The following is a 12734-nucleotide window of genomic DNA, read 5'->3' as shown; positions in this document are numbered from 1 at the left end:
ACGTCCAGGAAGCCCAGAGGAAGAAGACGTAAAGAAACCAAAACCGGTTAAGATGACCTCATTGGAGGACTCTGGGAAGGAAAGCACCCCCTCCGCAGCAGTGAGAGTGTTGAGAAAGCACTGCCTTAAAGATAACCCCGAGCTCTCGGAGAGATTCCTAGCAGCAGTGAAGAAAGTGAGGAAGCCTCTATTCCTCGTCTTAGGTCCTAATGTCATAGGTTTCCAATGGGGCGACCTCTTCATAGACGACGTAAGTGCACTTACCCCACAGCAACTAAACAGCATTCGGGACATAAATCTAGAACTAACAACGGCGCTGTTTAATGCTATTGTCAAGATATTGAAGGGCAGAAAAGAGAAGTCAGTTGAATGGATCCGATGGACTCATAACATCACAGCTGGGGCAATTAAACCTTGCCCAGTTCCCCTTTAAGATCAGTTGTAAGAATAGTTTGTCTGTAATAACTGTAACTATTCCAGTAATAACCCTTTATTACTAGAATAATCTTAATTGCTGGAATTTATTGCAAACTAATTAATCCCACCCTAACATAACCTAACCAAGTCTAACATTTAAATATACAGTCGCCCTGGCAACTCTCCTATCCTAAGGTTCACCCCTTTTTCTCCAGATGACGGAGACAACAACCCAGCCACAGACACTCAAACCCCAGAAGAACCAGACGACTACCAAACAGTGAGCAGAAAAAAGCAACGAAAAGAGACACCACCCGAAGAACCGGAACACCAGCCAATGGAGACAGTAGCACAAATCAAAGTACAAGTCCCGCCCCGCCGGTAATCTTAAGAGACAAAAAACAATGGTCGACAATCTCGGAGGCCATGAGAAACTCCAAGATTAAATTCAAAACAGACAAAAACTCCGACGAAGGAGTCCGTATCTAGCCCGAAGGGACATCAGACTACCGTAGGCTAACAAAGTTAATGGACGAGCTAAAGACTCCATACTACACTTTCGAACTGAAAAGCGAAAAAACCTAAAAGTTGTCATCAGAGGACTGGTAGAAGAAATCACGTCCAAAGAAATAGCCATCGACCTTAGATCTCAAGGACTGGAGCCCATAAAAATATCAAGAATGTACCGGGCAGACAAACGTCCCATGCCACTGGTTCTTGTGGAAATTAGTAAGGAGAAAAGAGAGATTTACGATCTCAAAACAGTTTGCAATATCAGGATTAAAACAGAACCACTCAGAAAGAAAGCAACAGCAGGACAATGCCATCGCTGCCAGAGATATGGGCACGCACAGAAACTGTGCAGATCAGAGTACAAATGTGTGAAGCGCGGGGAGAGTCACCCTACTCACACATGCTCCAAACCATGCACAACTCCATGTGCAAACTGCGGCGGCTGCCACACCCAGCCAACTATAAAGGCTGCACTCTCCACCCAGATAACCTGGCAAGAAACAGTAAAGCAGGCACTCCACCAGCTCAAAAACGTGCAACACCCCTTGAAGAAGGAAACCATCAGCGAATATCACACAGCTCATATGCTGCAGCAGTCACCTCAAAGGCTAAATCAGCAGAACCAATGCCCAACAGTCAGAACACAGCTGCTATCCCAGCTGCCACCCTAGGGGAGATGCTAACGGCTTTCAGCAAGACCAACCCCAATCAGAGTGATACACACAAGTTCTTAAACAACACTCAAGTCATCTTCACAATGATAAGCAATGAGTAATACACCTGGTTCGAACAGCTTCATACAGATCGCATTTTGGAATGCCAACGGCCTAAACAACAAACTCCTGGAACTACAAGAATTTACAGCAACACATAGAATAGACATCCTCTTAATCAACGAGACGCACCTTCGGCCTGCGACAACCCCAAACTAAGGAACCACGCACTACTTAGGAATGACAGACTCAATGCTAGAGGAGGTGGAACGACTATCTTTGTCAAAAAAGACATAAGATACAACAAGATCAAGAAGACAACGACTACAAACCTGGAAGAAACTGGAATTGAGATACACACCAACAATGCAGGTAAACTAAAGCTATCTTCAGTCTAAAAACCCTCCAGGCAGACCACTACTAGCCACGGATCTCTCCCAGCTCCTTGACAAACGAAGCAACAATTGTGGCGGGAGACCTAAACGCAAAACATCCCGCATGGAACAGTAGGAACTCCAACAACAACGGAAAGAGCCTACACACGTTCGCTATAACAAGAAACATCATCATAGCAGGTTCTGCCGAACCAACACACTACGGACCGCTGGGAAGATCAGATGTGCCAGATATAGCAACACCTCGCACCAATTCCAGTTACAGGTAGTCAATGATCTTAGCTCCGACCACAATCCGGTACTACTAAGCCTAGGCGGGGAAACAGAAATCATCCCCAGGCATTCCTCCACAAATTTCAAAAAGCTGAACGCTACTCTCCACAACCTCACAGGACCCGTTCCAACCATCTCCTCACCTAAAGAAATAGCTACAGCAATCAGAAAACTGGAAAGCACAATCCAAGCTGGCATAGCAGCAGCAGCTTCCACTGTTACCACAACAGCTCAAGCCAACCTGCTCCCAGAAGAGATTCTAAAGCTCATCCGCAGCAAAAACAGAATCAGACGTTACCATACAACACTATCCCACCAGGATAGACAAGAGCTAAACAGGGCAACAAACCTAGTCCGATATGCGATCAAAGATCACAAGAACCAGCTGTGGGAGAAGAAACAAAGCTCTTTAAACACCGAAGAAAACTCATTGTGGAAAATGACTAAAACCCTTCGCAACGACCGCCCCAACATTCAGCCAATCCAGGGAGAAAGGGACATTGCCTACCGAGTCGACGAGAAAGCAGAAGCCTTCGCGGACGCCCTGGAACTGCAATTCAGCCCAAACATTGCACATGTGGACTTGCACTTCATTGAAAAAATACACAGGCGTGTCTGCTGTGCACTCCATCAAACCAGCAGCCAAGAAAACACAAGCTACTCTACACCAAAGGAAGTACACCAAATCATCAAGAGCCTCAACAACAGAAAGGCCCCAGGTCCTGACGAAATTTCAAACCAAACCAAAAAGCACTCCCCCATAAAACAGTTATGCATCTAGTGGCGATCATCAACGCGATGCTAAGACTCAACTACTTCCCCACTCGCTGGAAGCAGGCAGATGTTATCCTCATCCACAAACCAGGAAATGCACCACAATTCCCCCGAATACAGATCTGTCAGCCTCCTATCAAATCTGGGAAAAATCGCGGAAAATATAATTCTGAACCGCCTACAAAACGAAACAGACAAGATCGACCTAATCCCAAAAGAACAATTCGGATTTCACAAAGGCCACTGCACAACCCAACAGGTCCACAGACTTACAGAATTCATAACCACTGGATACAACGCGAAACAACACACAGGTGCAATCTTCCTGGATGTGGCGAAAGCCTTTGACAACGTATGGCACAAAGGCCTCATCCACAAACTAATAGCTGCGAAATACCCACTAAACCTCGCCAAAACCATAGAATTCTATCTGAAAGACCGAAAATTTCAAGTTAAGCTACATGGCCTCAGATCCTCTGTGAGAAGCATCACAGCAGGTGTCCCACAAGGCTCCCTCCTATCGCCGCTACTCTTCAACATTTTCATCTCAGACATACCAAACACAGCATCAACCACCACAGCCTTCTATGCAGAGGACATAGCAATGCTGACCAGATCACTCAGGCCACACTTAGCCACAAAATGACTACAAGACGCAGCAACAATTCTTGAAGAATGGTTTCAGAAATGGTGGATAGATGTCAACGCCGACAAGAGCACGGCCATACTCTTTACAAGAAGGAAAGCAACCACCACGGAGCAGTCACGATATTCAACACTGATATCCCATGGCAAAAAGAAGTACAATACCAGGGAATCAAACTAGATAACCGACTCAGCTTCAGCCCCCCCACATCTCACATGCCTGCAACAAAGCCAACTCAGCAATAGCTCAACTGTACCCTCTACTCAACCGAAGAAGCAAAGTCAGTGCAGAAGACAAACTAACAATATACAAAGCAATCATCAGACCCATACTAACGTACGGATCGCCGGCATGGAGCCACACCTCCCCCAGCAACATCAGAAGACTACAGGTACTACAAAATAAAAGCATCCGAACGATCTTCGTCGCCCCGTGGTTTGTTAGGAATGCTCTCCTCCACCAAGACGGAAACATTCCAGACATACTTTCGTATCTCAACCAGACTGCTGCCAAGTACTTCGCCCAGGCATCACTCCATCCCAACCAACTCATTCGTGATGCATCAAATTATGATAAAAACGACAGATGGAGACACAAACGCCCGAAGGCAGCTCTAATCATCGCTTCAAACGATTCTACACAGCCCTAATTCGAGCGAGTCACGCGCTCAAATATTTCTCATTATCAATAATCACAATTTTGCGATGAAGGGATAAAAATCCAAGGCAGTGACGTCCATCGCCATTTAAGTTAACAGTGCCTCAGCTCAACGATCAGAAATGCCACAAAGTGATCGTCTGATCTGTTCGTGCGTCCGTGGATGAAAGCCGCCCGTTCCAATTCTGCATAGTATCTGTTCCTGCCGCCGTGAACGAGTGCTTCTAGATCTGCAAGAAGTCTCCTGCCTTGGCAGGAGACTTCTTGCAGATAAGATTGTTCTTGGGTTTTGTTGGTTTATTTCTCGTTCTTGCCTTGTACCCGTCTGTGAGTCTTCGTCCTGTAAGTAGGAGATTTGTGCGGACGGTGAACACCTGGCCTTATCTGAGGGTCCATCTCTAACTATCGGACTTTGTAATAGCAATTTGGTGGGGCCCTTTTCCCAGTAAAATTATGACCTCTTATCTACCGAGGGTCAAAACCCTCGGGTTCGAAGTAGATGCAAAAGTCGAGAAATGGACGGTAGCGAAAGCTATTAAGGATAGCGTAAGCGCGGAGAACATATTCGGGTTTACCCCTTATGGGGGGGGGGAGACCACTTCGAGGATTCGTGTGTGGAGGGAAAGAAATTACTCTCTTTCTAGTAGGCAGTGGTTTCGAAACCTTAAAGATTCCCGCTGGAATATCTAGAAAGCGGAGACGAAGTAATACGTCAAGTTTTCGCGAAATGGGGGACCGTACGCGGGTAGCATAGGCTGCGACACAGAGATCCCAGAATGGAAGTCCGGCGAGGAAGTCCGGTGTTTTAGGTGTGGCTCGTACGAGCACCTGGGGAAGAATGCACCACAAACAGGTACAAGAACTGCCAGACAGTGGGACACACACTGGAGGCAGTGTGAAGCACCCTGCCTGAAGTGTGGAGACGCGAGCCACAAAGTAGACACCTGTCCACATTTCACTAGAAATTCCTTCAACAAGCGGCTATTGAGGCAAGCAAAGAAGCACCAGCCGCCGCCGCAAAGACCCCTAAGGGAAAATTTCAGAAAACGAAAAAGAATACGAATACAATATTGACATCTGTAAAGGTCCAACTAAGCGACCGGATGAACAGGAAAGGGAAGAAAAAAAAAGAAATCAATAACGGAAGAGCCATTAGAAGATGACACCAACTTGCTGTTATAAAATTACTTCACCAGAACCAAAAAAACATTAGACTCAGAAAAAACGAAGACGTTTAGGAAACCAGTCGTTACAAAGTCAAAGTGGGGGGGGGGGGGGAAGGAGATGGCTCAATTATCGTAAGTCTTACGTGGGGGCCCCTTAACATACATAACATAAAAGTCACCAACCCAGAAATATTCAGGGAAATCCCTGCTATAACTGAAGAAGAAACAGCTGCCCTGTACTATACCGTGATGAGCATAGCAGAAACTGGATTAACACATATTTTATAAAATAAACATGAATTTAAACTTTAACATAGCTACTCTAAACATAAACCTCTTGCGCAAAGCGCTGACTGGGGACTAGTGTTAATGCACATTAACATCCTCTTCCTACAAGAAATGCACTTCTTTAAGCACTGGGACGTGGAGAACTTTTCGAGAAGGTACCCGGTTACTGGTGTTTTGGGGATGCTCACTCTCGAGGGGTAGGGATAATAATTCTCCCCCCCCCATCGTGGGAGGGTTCTTCAACGTCCAGAAAGACGCTATAGGACGTCTAGTGTCCGTAGACTGGAAGTGTGGTAGCCGTACTACCAGTCTCGTTACAACCTACACCCCGAATAGTCCTCATCAGCGAAACGGTTTCTTTGCATCACTGGAAAATTATCTTCTGGGTGCGCAACACCTAATCGTAGCAGGCGACTGGAACTGAATAGAAAACACCCGATTACATAAAGTATGCGGAAACGCTAACAACGGAACTGGCGGTTTCGCAGCGCTAAAACACTGCTGCGAAAACTTCGACCTTGTTGATATTTGGAGGTGGCAGAATCCTCTCAAATTCGGAAAGACGTGGTGCCGGGGTCAGATATGAACAAGGCTCGACAGATTCTATGTATTCCACTCTTTAGAATCACGTTTTTGGGGTACGACATATCGCGGTGAGCGGTCTGCTAACCGACCACAAAATGGTCTTTGTGGTCAGTTAGCAGACCGCTCACCAGTCGGTTTAGCGACAAGCTACAGTACCTCTGTGAGGAATGGAAGCAGACCAGGCTACCTCTTCTCCTTTGTAGTTCCAAAAATAGCGGTACACCATCGACTGCCATTTATTGATAGTTTTTGTTGTGACAGGGTATATCTGCGCTGTGTATAGGGTTGCTAGTAGGAATATAGTACTGATGATTCGAGCTCTGGCCTGTAGCGAGAACATGCTCGGTCTCCAATTTTCCATCTTTGTTTTTATGGTTTGTGTTATTTCGTTTGCTGAATATTTTCTCTCTTCTTTTATGAATGGGACTCCCAGGATTTTAATTGGCCCTGTGAGTGTGTTCCATCCGTGCGGGGCGGTCTCGATTGTGTTGTTTATATGTTTCAGAGTGGTTTTCTTTTTATTTAAGTGTGGTCCCGATATTTTACTGAATTGCGTGTAAGTTTGAGTATTTGCAATGATTCCTTTTGTGTTATAATTGCTGTGATATCGTCTATGGCAAACAGTTTTGCATTTTCATGGGATCTGCAGGCAGACTCCTCCCAGCAATGTTTCTGTTTGTCTGTATGGCTTGTAATAACGGTTCCATACATAAGGTGAAGAGTGTTGGGCTAAGCGGGCTGCCCTGTCCTACCCATGTTGTATTTTGATCGGGTTTGTTATTGTCCCGTTGACTTGAAGTTGTGTAGTGCTGTCGTTGTAGACTATTTGGATACATCTTATTAGTTTTGGGTGTATTCCAAATTTTTGTAATGTATTAAACATATATTCCTGTTTAACGGAGTCGAATGCTTTGGCAAGGGCAAGGTCGAGGTTCACGAGGTAAAGGTTTGTTTTCTTTTTGTTTGAGTAGCTTATAATGTCGAGGATTAGACTCAGGTTTAAGTGTATGCTTCTGTTTCGAACGCCGCTCGTTTAGTTTGATTTTATTATGTGTTTTTTATTCTGTTATCTTCCTCAGCCATAGCCAAGTTAGCCGGTCTTGGGTGTGGACAGCAGGGTTTTTTCCGCCAGTTTATCTGGTGTTTTCATCCCGCAAGCAGGCAAACCGTCCCCGTGTACACACACGGATTACAGTCAGGAACACTGACCCAGCCATAGGTCTGATTCGTCAGCTATGCCGGTTCCGGAGCCCGGATGAAATTTGGGGGAACTAGATGGTACCGTGAACTCCCGTATAAAGGGGGAACGCAGTATCGTCACACGAAATTTATTTTATTCTGTTATCTATTATTTTCGTAAATATTTTGCAGTCGCTATTTCTGAGTGTTATTGGTCTCCAACTTATGACCTCATTTTGGTTGTTTCCTGGTTTCGGTGTAAAGATTGTCACGCCGCTTTTAAATTGAGTGTATATTTCGTTGGTGTCTAGGAAGCTGTTCATTAAATCTGTTAGTGTTGGCCCCAGTATGTGGGGAAAGGTCTTTTAGAATTCTTTCGGTGTCCCATCTATTCCAGGTGTCTTTTTGTTGCTGAAGGATTTAATCGCTTCAGTTCATTCGTATAATGTGATGCGTTTGGCTTGGTATATATTTGACGGTGTTCTGGTGCCTGCGGTAAATTCCTGCATTCCCATGTTGGTGCTTCTTGATTTTCAGTGATTGCTTGTGTGGATAATTCTGTGTAGTATTTGTGAAAATTTTGTGCTCTTTCTTGGGTAGTTTCGACGGTCTTTTCATTTTCATCTTTTACATTTCTGATAAGATTGGTGGAGTGCTCGTCGTTCAGCCTTAGAATGCTGCGTTGTCTGTTTCTTGGAGAAGCCATTTTGCTCTGATTTTCCATTTGTTTTTTGGTTTCCTGTATGTCTAGTGCCCTGATGTCTTCTTGTATTTTCTTGATTATGCGGTGGTTCAGTAACCCTGTGGAGTGTGGAGAATTGTGTGAGTTCCCGATATAGTTTTCTTCTTTTTTCTTTTTGTTCGGCTGTCTTGCGTTTTGCTGTGTTTCGGAAGAAATCCGCAGTGAGGGTTTTCACATCGGCCCACACCACTTTTGGATTTCTTCCTGTTCTGTGTATTTTTCATGCCATATTTTTTCGTATTCGGTTTTTACATCCAAGTACTGGAGGAGACTGGTGTTCATTTTCCAGTAACCTGGTCGTGTTTCCATGCCTCCTACCAAAGGTATTTTGGCTTCGACCATCTTGTGGTCTGATACATGTTCAGTGATGTTCATGTTGATATTTCCGTCTCCCGTTGCTAAGGATGTTGTTGTGTAAATTCGGTCTATTCTCGTGTGTATGTTTTTGCAGTTATTACTCCAGGTTTCTGAGAACATGTTACCTTTTTTTTGCTACCCAGTAGTCTATTAGTTTGTTTCTCGGTGACGATTTTGGCAGCTCTCGAGTTCCCTGTGAGATTGTTTTCTCCCCGTTTGTCCCTGTCTGGTACCTCTACGCAGTTCCAGTCTCCTCCGATCAAGAAAATCGTGTCCTGCGAGGTAATTGTGTAATCTTGATAAGAAGGTGTGTCGTTCTGCTTCCCTGTTTAGTGTGTGTGTATATATATATATATATATATTAACAATTTTGTACATGATGTTGTCTAATGTCTAATTAATTGCGATTATTCTTCCTTCGATTTGTCTGCGTATGTTTGTGATATGTCCTGTCATGGGAGTTTTCACCAGAATACCAACTCCTCTTCCTCTGTCAGTACCAAAGCTCCAGAAGCTTTGGACGTGGTATGTCTGTTCGATTTTTTTTACTTGTCTTATGGTAAGTAATTGTATATTGTATACTAATTGTAGGAATTGTATATTTCTTGTTGCATTGTTGTTATTATTAATTCCTGTTTGTTGGCGTTTCTAAAACCCTGTACGTTAAGGGTTGCTATGTTTATTGTTGCCGCCATGATTAATATTTTTCAGTGAAGTCAAATGACTTGTATTTTGTCCACGGATAATTTGTAGATATTTTCTTTTAGGGTTTTCTTCTCCATTTGTATTATGTCTTTACCCATTGCACAAAGGGTCGGGTTGGTATTCCATTTTCCACCGAAAACAGTATGAATGGTGTTCCAGTTTTTGTTTCAGCTTCTTAAAAAGCTACGTCAGTGATTGGAATTATTAGGCGGTCGTTTGCTTCTGCGCTTTTTTTACTGTTGCCTTTGTCCGTAATGTTGTTTGCGGTGTTCGTACTAGTTTTGGTTTTACTATAGTTTTAATGGTTTTATTTTCTTTGTTTTGTTTTCGATTTCTTGGGTTTCAGAATCATTTGTCGATTTTTCTTGTATTTCCGATATTACTTTTCTGCTATTCTTACTTCCGAAGTTTCCGTCACAGGTGGATTGTTCTCCGTTTTTTTCCTCCCTATCCTCTTGTGGTTACTGTTGATTCTGTTGTTTCATTTTTCCCTTCCATGTTTTTTTCTGTTAGATTTCCTGCTTTCCTTCGGGGGCACTCTGTATACTCAAGTGTTCTTTTGAACTGCACTGTGCACTGTAGTGCGACCCCCGCGTAGCTCATGACTAATTTCCATCCGACTACTATTAGTATGTTTGGAACCGGTCTTTCCATTATCATGGAAATAGTCAGGTTCTCTGTTTGTATTGTGGGAAAAATCTCTAATTTTTTCGTCTTATGCTGATCTCTTTGCCAGAGTTTGTTCAGGCTTCTTTAATCCACAGATCTTCCAACTCTTTTGGGACTCTTTGCACACGGATTATTTTCCTTGGCACACCTACTGTGTTGGGGATGATATTTTTCCCCTTAAAACAAAATCCTTCGAGGAGGGTATTTCTGGATTTAGGGCTTCTGAATGTCAGTTGGAACCTATTTCCTGGGAAATAGGCGATCCATACAACTTCTTTTTCATCTCCTAGTATTTTTATTATCTCTCATCCGCCTTTTCCTTTCCTGGCACTTGAAACTAAATGGAGTTCGGGCGGTTAAAGGATATTGGGGACATTTTTTTCTTTAAAAAAATTTAAAAAAACTTTAAACATAAAATCAATCTTATTTTCCCAGTACATAATTTAAACTAATCAGGTGTCTGTGGAGGTCGTCTCCTAACACCTGTTTTAAAGGAAAAGCTTTTAAATTTTATTCTTAGATTTCCGCAGTTAAGTGACTTACATTAAAAACTAAAAGAAGCAGTGAAGGAAATGGCCAGCTGTAAACCAAGGGAAATGAGATTTGGGGGAAGAAACTGGCCCGAGTGATGCCGCTCACAAGGAGCTGCACCGTATCGATGTAAGCCTTCGCAGCCCGAGTTCTCAGATCTTATCCCCTCCTGTTTTTTGGACTGTAAGACCAGAGAACGAGATTTATATAAACAGACAAAGTTTAATTTGTCCCTGTCTCAGGACAGAGGGTAGGAGGTTTGCACCGTAGTAGTAGTAGGGTCACTTCTGACAAGATCAAGATAAGACAAGGAATCATGACGTGATTGGTTGTTGAGATGACGTCATTGTGTGTGTGACGTAACGAGTTTGGAATTTTTCTGGGGAGCATCTGTGTGTGTGACGTCACCTTGTTTGTTTTGTTCGTGTATGGAATTATGGGTCATGAAAAAATTAGGATTCGTGTTGTGAGTGGTGGTGCACTTCTGACAAGATCAAGATCAAGATAAGATAAGGAATCGTGACGTGGGTGTGTGTTGTTATGAGATGTAAATAAGGGATGTAATTTGTTAGTTGTAAATAAGTGACGTTATTGTTTTTGAATGGAAAGGAGGATATATTAGTGGATAAGGAATCGTGTCGTGATTGGTGATCACTTCTGACCAGATCAAGATAAGATAAGGAATCGTGACGTGGATGTGTGTTATTATAGAGTTTGGAATGTTTGGAATTGTGCTGGGACCTCCTCTGGCAGGGACATCACGTGGTGTGTTTGGTTCGCTTATAGCATTGTGGGTGATATTTAGAGATAGGAATCGCGACGTTATGTGTTTGGAAATTTGTGGGGAACAACATATGTCTCTCTATGATATCACATGGTGTTTTGGTTTGCCTATAGAATTGTGAGCGATGTTTTTGAGATAAGATATCTTGGAATTTTCCAAGGGTGACACACATCCATCATTGTCATCAAGTTTTGTGTTTGATTGTCTATAGATGGGTGTACTAATTTTCCAATACAGTTTGGGGTATTTCTTTCCTGTTAAAGGGTGGGAATTCTTAAAGTCGTGATGGCAGCAGTGTTTAGAGTTTTCTGAATAATTTAATTATATGCTGGTGTCCCACAATCACACACACATTAGACATGAAAAGTCGCTAATGTATACTCTAATATGTACCCTATGATTATTCTTATGAAAAAAACTACTCAGTATTAGAATTACGCTTACCAACACATACGAGCAGTGATTATTGAAATTACAATTATCAATTGTTATTTTAAGTTTATAAAAAAAAATTCCATTACATTTTGGGATATTTCCTTCCTGTTTGAATAATTGAATTACATGCTGCTCTCCCTCAAACGTACCCTTTTTTTTGCTCTGAAGTTTTCACTATCAGTTGGGGGTGACACCACTACTAAAAGATTATTGGCATATGACAACCTCTTTTTCGAATTACGTTATCTTTTTTACAAATGTTTGGGTATTGGTGTTTTTTTTTAGTTTACCATGAAGAGAAAAACCAAACGGCATTATAAAAAATAAATTAAAAATAAATGAGACTTAAAGGCTCAAAAAAAAGTTATTGTATGTAGTCTAGAAATTCTAATGATAATTTAAATTTACTTGCCGTCTTTCCAGAATGATTCTTCTTAATGCAAACAGATATTCCAAAATAGTTGAATTTTTATCCACACCACAACACACAAAAACACAATCTTGAAAGAACGAAATTTCTGTAAGAACCTGAAAAGCTATTTGACTTTTGTTCCTTAGATTTTCGTTTGGTACACTGTTAATTCCTTAGCATTGGGTACTGATAACATTGGAGGAAAAAAAACGCGTTTTTTTGCTCCAAAGTTATCAGTATCAGTTGGAGATATCTGATCACTTAAAGATATCTGCAAATGATGAGCTTGCTCATCTCACTAGCCTCAGCAAACATCTTCTGGAGGAGAGGGAGAAGAAGAGGGGTAAGTGAGGGGAGTATTGCAGGGAAGACCTCTGTCACGCTCTTGATTACCCTTTCACCACCTAATGCAATTTTTTTTTCTCCAAACTTATCAGTATCAGTTGGAGGTGACATCACTAAAAGATATCCACAAATGATGAGCTCGCTCATC

This window comes from Typopeltis vanoorti, chromosome 17, assembly GCF_054136105.1.
Source record: "Typopeltis vanoorti isolate ZY-2024b chromosome 17, IOZ_Tvanoo_1.0, whole genome shotgun sequence".
In the NCBI taxonomy this organism is placed as follows: Eukaryota; Metazoa; Arthropoda; class Arachnida; order Uropygi; family Thelyphonidae; genus Typopeltis; species Typopeltis vanoorti.
The sequence above is the reverse complement of the archived record's forward strand: the minus strand, read 5'-3'. Positions refer to the sequence as shown.